The sequence below is a fragment of the Nyctereutes procyonoides genome, unplaced genomic scaffold, assembly GCF_905146905.1.
Source record: "Nyctereutes procyonoides isolate TBG_1078 unplaced genomic scaffold, NYPRO_anot_genome, whole genome shotgun sequence".
Lineage (NCBI taxonomy): Eukaryota > Metazoa > Chordata > Mammalia > Carnivora > Canidae > Nyctereutes > Nyctereutes procyonoides.
Window position 1 is genome coordinate 46,144,231 of NW_026575139.1, and position 9,274 is coordinate 46,153,504.

The following is a 9,274-nucleotide window of genomic DNA, read 5'->3' on the forward strand; positions in this document are numbered from 1 at the left end:
TGGTAGATGACCCAGATGCCTCAGTCCCAAGTCATTTGGGCAGGAGCTTCTGCTTCTAGCTCTATAATTACCACAGTTTCACTTGTCCTTTGAGAAGTGGGGCAAAGAACTGTACTTGGGTATGTGAACTTCTCCCTGATTCAGTTTACCTCTATTTAAAATGGAGAGAATGACTGACTAGGCCCCCTTACGTCTGCTTCTTTGGAACTCTGCAGAACAGTCGAATAGCCACACATGACAGAGATAAAAGCTTTCTGTACCCGCACAGAGGTCAAGGCTGCTCTTGCCACATTTTTAATAATTCTGATGTCAAAATACCATTGTGGCTTCTCTGGCTACCCTGCACAACCTCCAGAAAGGACTGCCTGTCTACTCTTAGTTTCTGGAGGGCTGGTGAAATATTTCCTGTGGGTCATCTTGGGAGGAGCCCCAGTTTTGAGGGACTGAACAAGATAAAAAATTAACTACTACTACTGGTGGCTAGCACGGAGTTCTTATACTAAGTGCCAGGCATTCTGCCAAACATTTTACATGCATTATCTCATTTAATCCTCAGCTGCAGCCCTATAAATGAGGTGTTCTGAGTATTCCCACTTTACAGGTGTGGCAAATGAGATTCAGAAAGGTTAAAGAACTTGCCCAGGATCACATACGGAATGATGGAGCCAGGATTCAGACCCACATACGACAGTCTCCAGGGACAAAGCTCTGATAAAGGGGGCTTTATCACCGAGCACTGTCGTCATGAGCTTGACCTTTCACGTAGTGCTGCCTGGCAGTTCCTAGTGGGATGTTACACCCTGACACAGCTTGGGCCAAGGACAGCTCGGGCACTGCCTCTCTGGCTGTCTGCTGGGAGCCCAGCAGCTCTCGTCAGTTCAGGGACTGCCTGACCCAGCCTGACCAAATTAGAGCAAGTAATAGGTGTGACATAATTTGACATGTACATTGTTAATTGAACCCCATGGGAGATGATTTTAAATAGAGACAAATACCATACTGCGAACTATTTGGGTTAACGAAGCCCTATTCTCTGACTCTTGCAGGAAAAAAGAATTGTGTCATGATAAACTGAAAACCCCCAAGCTGTTCCAGGGTCAGAAGAGCAGCAAATTAGCTAGGTTGGGAAAAATTCTTCCTGGGAGTGTCAGGGATTTACTCTTACTTTCTAGCATTTTACCCCCAAAGCCCACACCGGGAACCACTATCGACCCATTCTCCCCCCAGAGATTTTCAAACCAGGGAGATCCAGAACCCTAATCACCAAGCCAGCCCTGATCAGACTGCAAAACAAGCATAGATTGAAGTCTCCATATGCACAACCCCCCCATCCTTCCCTTTCTCAGGTTCATGAAACTCAACCTACCCAGGGAACTTGCTGATGGCTCTATATAGGTGCACTCTTTTTTTTTTTTAAGCTTTATTTATTTATCACACACACACACAGAGAGAGAGAGAGAGAGAGAGAGAGAGAGGCAGAGACACAGGCAGAGGGAGAAGCAGGCTCCATGCAGGGAGCCTGACGTGGGACTCGATCTCAGGTCTCCAGGATCAGGTGCTGGGCTGAAGGCTGCGCTAAGCCACTGAGCCACTCAGGCTGCCCAGGTGCGCTCCTTCTGGGCACCGCCCTATGCCTAACTGCTAGTCCTTTCCCCTTATCACTAGAAAGACTTACCTGTCCTATTTCCCATGCCCTCATGCTTTCTGACATTCCTAAGGAGTCTGAGCATCCACGTCTGCTAGTGCCATCAATCCTAATGGCTTAATATGTGCCTATTCTCTTGGGCACAACCTGCCGGCTGTGTACGACATATAACTAGCACCCAATAAATATTTACTATTGAATCAATGAATGAAAGTAAGAGTAGCAAAGGTAGTCTGGAAAATCTATGCTTACCTCAAACCAATAAGCCTATTGCTGGCTTCCAGGCTAGCAAAAATGCATTTGAGAGCAAAAGACCTTTGTCTTTTTAAAAACTGGACCTCCTTTAAATAATACTGGCTGGTGAGGATGGCCGGGAGGAGTAGAGGACACATGGTGGCCTCCTCACCCACATTCCCTTTTTTGCCTTCCTCCCAGCAAGGTCCCAAACTTCCCCAACCATTCTGTTAGGAGGAAAAACCTTGTTACAATCCCCTGAGTGGACCATCTAGTGGGCTCCATTGTCCTAGCCATCCTAGCCCCAGTGATTGGCTTGGGGACCCAGTCTGGATACAAGAAGACTTTGCCAAAAGCTTCAGGGATTTTGTGGTCAGGTGAGACTAATGTCTTCACTGACATGCAAAGATACTGAGACTTCATTCTTTTGTCCAGCTACAGTATTGGACCTCATCCCAAGTCTACCTGACCTCTGGACATCTCAATTACATGAGAGAAGAAAGCCTATTTTTATTTAAGCCAAAAAATTATGTAACACGATAATACACAACCCCTTCGTTACTTTTTGTGACTGAGCTTAGAGAACCAGACTGTATTTTGTAATTTTAAATCACCTTTATCTTACAGCTTACTAAACATAAGTAAATACACCAAAAAAAAAAAAAAAACCTCCCAAATGAATAAAAACCCTAATTCTTCCCTCTTAAAAGTCTTCTCAGGATTGCTAGGCTTGTGATGTCCCAGGTGAATGAAGAACAACAGATGTTTCAACAAGAGAGAAAATTAGTTCTCTCTCACATAAAAGAAGGCTAGAGTCTGGCTGGTATAGTGTCATCAGGGTTCCAGTTTCTCTCTATTTTTTTGTTTCACCATTCTTGGCATATAGCTTCCATCTTCACATTCAATTCATGGTCCAATGTGGCAGCTAGAGCACCAGCCATCACACTGACCTTCCTATTCCAGGAAGGCACAGGAGGAAGGGGGAAGGGGGAAAAATGAGTATGTCAGTAGACTAGCATCTCTTAGAGAATCTTCACAGAAGACCCACCCAACAGCTTAAGCTTATACCTCAATGACCATCCCAGTTGTAAATGTGGCAGATGAATGTATCGTTCAACTGGGCACATTGCCACCTGAATTAAAATATGGGTTGTGTTATTAAGGAAAAAGGTGAGAGTAGATGCTGGGTTGGCAACTAGGAGTTTCTACCCCAACCTTACTTAAACAAGCCCAGCTTTTGTATTAAAAAACCCACTGTAGCTTGGTGCCTGCTCCTCTAAGGAAGCCCCCTGGTTCAAGCTGCAATATATCTTTCCACAGACCCTTAACAACCTCAGATGGTTCCCTAGCCCACCCCACCCAGGACCATCTGACCAACGTCTTCCGATTTATCCAGTTAAGAAGCATTCATTGAGCACCTACTGTCTATGATTAGACCATGTTAGTCTTTCACTGGAGTCAGCACATTTGGACTTCTCCATGATGCCCCAGTCAGAGCCTATCCACCCCTACCCTTCTTCATTCACCAGCCTTGCCCTAGAGCTATGTTCTTTCCAACACAAGCCTGACCTTCAGTCATTGGTGTCTGCTTGGCATTAGCATTCTCAGTCCTATGGCCGAGATCCTTGTGGGTCCAGGGCAACAAGGGCTGTGGCCAGTAACAGCAGTTCAGTCAAAGCTGAGTTTCTCTGAATCCTCATGGACGACAGGTGCCTGAGTGAGCCCAGGGCAATGATTTCTTTGGCAGTTCTCCCAAGGTTTTCTGGCTCCAAATCATATATTCAGGCCCCACTGACAGCATCATGGGCCTCTGTTAGCAATGAACAGCACAAACAAGGGGAAGCCAAATAGTCATAAGGAAGTGAATTATTGTCCTGCTGGACACAAAACATCTGCTCCTTCATACCATACCTTACCTGCACAAAAGTAGAAAAAAATCAGGAAAAAAAAAATCAAAGTCTGATACTGCTAACAAAACATGTTGCCTTGAGTCCTCATGTGAAGAATACCTTTCTGAAGTATCTAGTTCTTTCATTCTTGAATTTTACCCTTTTGATTTAAATTATAAACTGAAAGCTATTGTAACTCAAAATTGTACATTCTATTATGTCTTTTCACATAGAAACATCATTAGGCGGATGTGAACAATTATCCCCCAGTGGATTTTTTTTTTTTAAGTTAAAGTCTGCAGAGGAACAGCTAAATTGTGCTTTGAATCACTGGTTTAAAACTAAACCTATGAGCAGATTCCAACTGACAACAAGGGAGGAGGAGCCCAGGAGGCAGTGAAGGAGGAGGGAGACAGAGATGGGGATGAGGATGGGTCCACCGGTGCCCCCAGGAACAGCCCCTGCCCCCACCAGTGCCCCACTGTTGCCGAACCCTACCTGGCCCTTGCCCAGGTGCTCTGGGCCCCCTCAAAATGTTGGCTTGAGATTGGATTATATTGAAAAGCTCCTGATGCCTTTCTTTCATTACCAAAACCTTGTGGCTGAGACCCAACTGATAAGCCCACCTTAGTGTACCCATCAGATCTCCCCAAAACATAAAAGACCCTTTCAAGTTCATTGTGACCACCTATTTGCCTACACCTTACAGAGGATCAAACCAAATCAACGTTGCTGCTGATACAAGAATTTTGGAAGCAGAAAATTTTAAATTTGAACATTTGTGAGTATTCTAATAGAATAACAAAGGGTTTTGTTTTGTTTTGTTTTAAGGTGTTCAGAACCCTGTGGAAATTCCATGCAGGCTTCAGACTCAAAGCCATTGTCTTCACTCATGGGGAAAGCCCAGGGATGGTTGTATGGTGGATGGTTTCCTTACTGATCTGAGTCTGAGTGCTCAGACTCCTCCAGCAGAGAAAGGCCTGAACTCCCAGCTGATGTAGCAGGAAAATTAGGCCTGTGGCAGGGCTGACCAAGCTGGCTTTGGTGTGGTGAGTACAGTGGCAGCAGTGTCTCCTGTATGAAAAGGAGCACCATTGGCGGGAGCACCTGAGGAACCCTGAGCTGATAGGACTCCAAGCAGGCCACACCCCTTAGTGACCCCAGCAAGGGCCCCAAGGGGCATTCACCAGGGCCAGGAGTGAAGCAGAGGGTGCAGGGAGGTGCCAGACCTGTAAGATCACCTTGAGCCTCAGGGCGCAAGAGAGGACTCACCATGGTGGGGTGAGGGGTACCAAAGGGAGACACCCCCTTACTGTGTACCATGTCACCAAGGTCCAGGGATTCCTGAAGGAAGAAGAGCAGGATGAGACAAGGAGGAAAAGACAACTGGGAAAGTTGTGAGTTTCCTCCAAGTGGAAAGAGAAGAAGACACATTCCAGTCACTGGTGAAGAGGACAACTAGGAAATTGGACTGCAGACCTGGTCAGTACTGGAAGGTGGTTTCCATTTTCTGAAATACTGGTGATGGAAAGTCTCACACCTCAACCATACTTTCTTTCATGGCTGTGAAGCCTTTAAAAACCTCCCCTGCCTGGGACCCCTGCACCAAGCAAGTATGGGCAGTGCGGACCCAGGCCACAAAGCAGGAGGGAACAGGCTCCTTGGGGCTCCGGTGCAGCCCACCAAGCAACACAGCTGCTGCCGAGGGTCCTGGCCACCCCAGACCTCACCATCCTTCGAACTCAGGCAGGTGGGATGCATAATGACCTCTTCGGGTGCCTTGGGGACACCTCTGAAGCTTATTGGAAGCACTTCACCCAGGAGCTCATGGCTACTCCTGCCTGCTGTGTCCTGGATGTCCCCTTGTCCTCCTGAGGCACTGCTATTGTCACTTTCCATGACACTGAGCATACTCATCTGCTGGGCTCTGATCAGCCTTCGAGGTGCCAGAGAAGCTTGCCAAGACCAGTTCTGGAAGCTGGGTTGCTTCTCTGAAGCATTCCATTCCATTCACTAGAAGGGAACGAGACTTACAAGCCTCTCACAGACTTCTCTGGGCTTCAGCAGACTTTGCACCACTACTCATTCTCCCTGGCACCCTGGAGCCATCTTCAAAGCCCCGAAGGCACTGAGCGACCAATCGCTTCAGCAGTGAGACCCATGCCCAGATGGCACACAACTCCTATTTTCCAGATGAGTACTTCTCCTGCTCCTCCTGGGGCCTCAGCTGTGGGGCTGAATGTAAGGACCACAGGAATCATAGGAAAGGAGTACTTCATGAAGTCAGGGGCCACTGCAGGTACTCCCAACTGAGTTTATACCCACAAGGCCTGCTGTGAGAATGGCAAGGAAGCCAGCATAGTGCCCAGGACATCTGCTTCCACCAGCTTCCCCTGGATGGGTCTCAAAAATTGTGCCTGGTCTGGGTATGCGCTCGAATGTCCGAAGTGTGATGTGGTCTGTCATAGCCAGCAATAGTAGTTTGGAAGCCAAGATCCTGTGGATACTTGAGTGCAGACCGAGACTGTGCCTGTGGGGCCTGCAATGGATGGGTTTCTGAAAGACAACCACTGTGTTGCTTGGCGCCTCTTGGATGCGTTGATCTTTGTGGCTCCGTTGGTGTCTGAGCTCAGCCACGGGCCCATCAGTGCTGTGATTTCTGGCTGATGGACCAGATCACCCCTGCCTGCTAGAGCTGCGATGAGTGAGCTACATCCTTTAAAGATAATGACACCAAGCACCACTGCCAGGCCCATGGGGTGGCTTCTGTGACAGCGGTTCATCCAAGACCCAGTCACTGCCCAAGTGGGTGTGGGACGACTGCTATGAAACCAGTTAGATGCTACTGGGACACAGGTGGACAGTGATGGCAGGATTCTTGGAAGATGGGCGAGGGTGTGCAGAATGGAATACCATGGGAGCCGTGGTGACAGCCACTGATGTACTACTAGGTTTGGTTGGCAGATGCAGCCAGCCTGGCATGGCTAGGAACTGATTATGAGATCTTACACTGCCACAGTGGCCAGAAGGAGTTCAGGGGCAAGCTTTTGAGGCACTGCCACTAGACCCGCAGACAGGGTTCCTGTGATGAGTGCTCTCTTGATTTCTAGGTTGTCCCTTCTGGAGACTAAGATCATCCTGTCTGAGTGATTCAATTGCAGTTAAAACCCAGTGACCTTGATTCTCAGCTCCCTCTTTGAGTCCTTCACAATTCCTTAGGTTCTCAGAGTTAGGGATCTCGTGAGGTGGCCCTTCCTTCCAGTCACCTCTTGTGCTGTGTGTCATCCTCTCTGCCCATCATGGGGCCACTTTCTCATGGTGGGTGGGAAGGTGGGCAGGGCAGATGACAAGCTAGCATGCGCCTGGTGGTGGGCCTGAAGGCAGAGTCCTCAGGGCAGGAAAGCCAACATTTACAGCAAAGAACCTGAATCTGTTGCATTTATTCCAGGTAAAAATAATATGTATATTGGTATACACATATGGAAGCAGCATGGACTATAGTTAGGTCACTCCTAGCTGTGAAGACTATCACAGTCTGTCCTCAGCACAAGGATAAGGTGGCAGGGGCAGCAGGTCTTACCCACAAAACTGAGCCAGGTCCAGAGTCACTGTGGTTCTAGTCACTTCTGCCATCAGGCCTCTCCTTTCTTCGCCTTCTCCCTTCATGCCTCACAGATGCCTGGGGAAGTGAGCATCCCATGCACTTCCTGCTTGGAAAAGCCTGAAGGAAGCCTACTGGGGTCCTCCAGAGTTAGACCTCAGTTCTTGGCCTAAGCCTGTTTTAGTCAGAGGCCACAAAATTTACCGTGCAGATCACTAGAGTGGGTGGAGAGGGAGGGATAGGCTCCTCAGTCCTGAGAAGTCAACATGCAGGTGATGAGATGCCTCCTACCTGGAGGAGAGAGCACGGAAGGGAACAGGCCTTCCCTGGCAGTGTGTCCTCTTGTTGATGCTTCTGTCTGCGTGTCCACTCAGTTTTCCCAAAGGCCACCCCCTGCTCCTAAGCAGAGCATCTGCTTCTCTCCCCCTGCCCACCCTGGCAAGTCCACCATCTGCTTCTGAGTATTACACTACAATTTTTATTGCATATTTTGAAGTGTGTTAATTCTTAGTTTTTCTGGGGATAGAGAGCACAGGGTGGACTGTTAGTTGTCCTGGTGGGTTTGTGTTTTTTTCCAAGTATATACAAATATTTCGACAGATCATTTAGAAAAAATTCTCTCTCACTGGTCCTTGCAAGAGAACTCAACTGAACTTTTGTTTCTCACCAAGAGCTGGATGTCTATATCTAGCATGACTGGAAAGAGACTGTTGGGCTCAAATCCTGTCATCATGGTATATTTTATCTCCCATGAGCAAAAATGACAAATTAAAAGCAATGCAGTTCTTGACTGCAGTAGCAGGTGGGCGGAGCTTCAGGGAGGTACCTGGCAGTCATCCCTGGCTTGGCTGTCCGTGTGATGTGAGCCCTGGAATGTGCTGGTTCTTCTCACTGCTCCCTTCTTGCCTCCTGTGGGACCGTGACTGAGGCTGTACTCCAGCACTCTGTGTTTCCAGATTCACCCTTATGAAGGAATCTTTCTGTTGAAAACAAAAACAAGCAAACCTAAGAGACCTTATAAGTCTATTATATTATAGGTTTAACCAAGAAGGCTTGACTTTGGATTCAGAAAGTTTGTTGATTGGAGCACCTGGGTGGCTCAGTCAGTTCAGGGTCCAACTCTTGATTTCTGCTCAGGTCATGATCTCAGCGTCATGATCTCAGGGTCTCAGGGTCATGGGGTTGAGCTCCCCCTAGTTGAGCCCCCCACTCTGGGGTTGATCCCTGCATCAGGCTCTGCACTCAGCAGGGAGTCCCCCTCCTCTTTATTCCTCCCCATTCTCACACACCTTCACTCTCTCACTCAGATAAGTCTTAAAAAAAAAGTTTATTAATTTAATCACCCCTTTTATTGAAACTATATTTTTAAACCAAATGACTGTGATAGTGCATGTTTTAGAGCTAGAGTATTCATCTTTTTAATGACCAATGGTAAGTGGTGAATGGTCTGAGATCTAAGAGGCTTTGCTGCTATATTGAGAGACAGGTAAAGAAATCTCAGGGGAAGGTGTTGGCATATGTCCTCTCTGCTTTTTAATTTCCAACAACAGACAGTGACATCACAATTACAAACAATCCCCATATATTGTTTGGATGAGATGGAGCTTTATTCTTCAGGGAAAACCAGCGGCATAAATTAAGAAGAGGTACATTTTGCTGATAAGCCAGTTGGTACCAGGTGTCACAGCACTATCAGTAGGACAGGATCACTGCAGAAAAACAAGAGTGGGAATGACTCTACCACCCCCAACTCCCTACCCCCAACTCCCAGGAGCACATGGTCAACCAGTACCCAAGCACATCAGGGGAAGTGGTTGGGTATCAGAGGATGTCATTTTGGAGTCGGAGGAGATACGCTAAGGAGGGCAGACACTGAAGCAGACAAGACATATTTCAGAAAGGTCA

At 47.6% G+C, this 9,274-nt stretch overlaps 1 pseudogene; it reads left to right on the plus strand.

The window, feature by feature from the left end:
- Positions 1–521: 521 nt before the first annotated feature.
- LOC129496392 (zinc finger FYVE domain-containing protein 1-like) lies at positions 522–8,344 on the plus strand (annotated as a pseudogene).
- Positions 8,345–9,274: the final 930 nt, after the last annotated feature.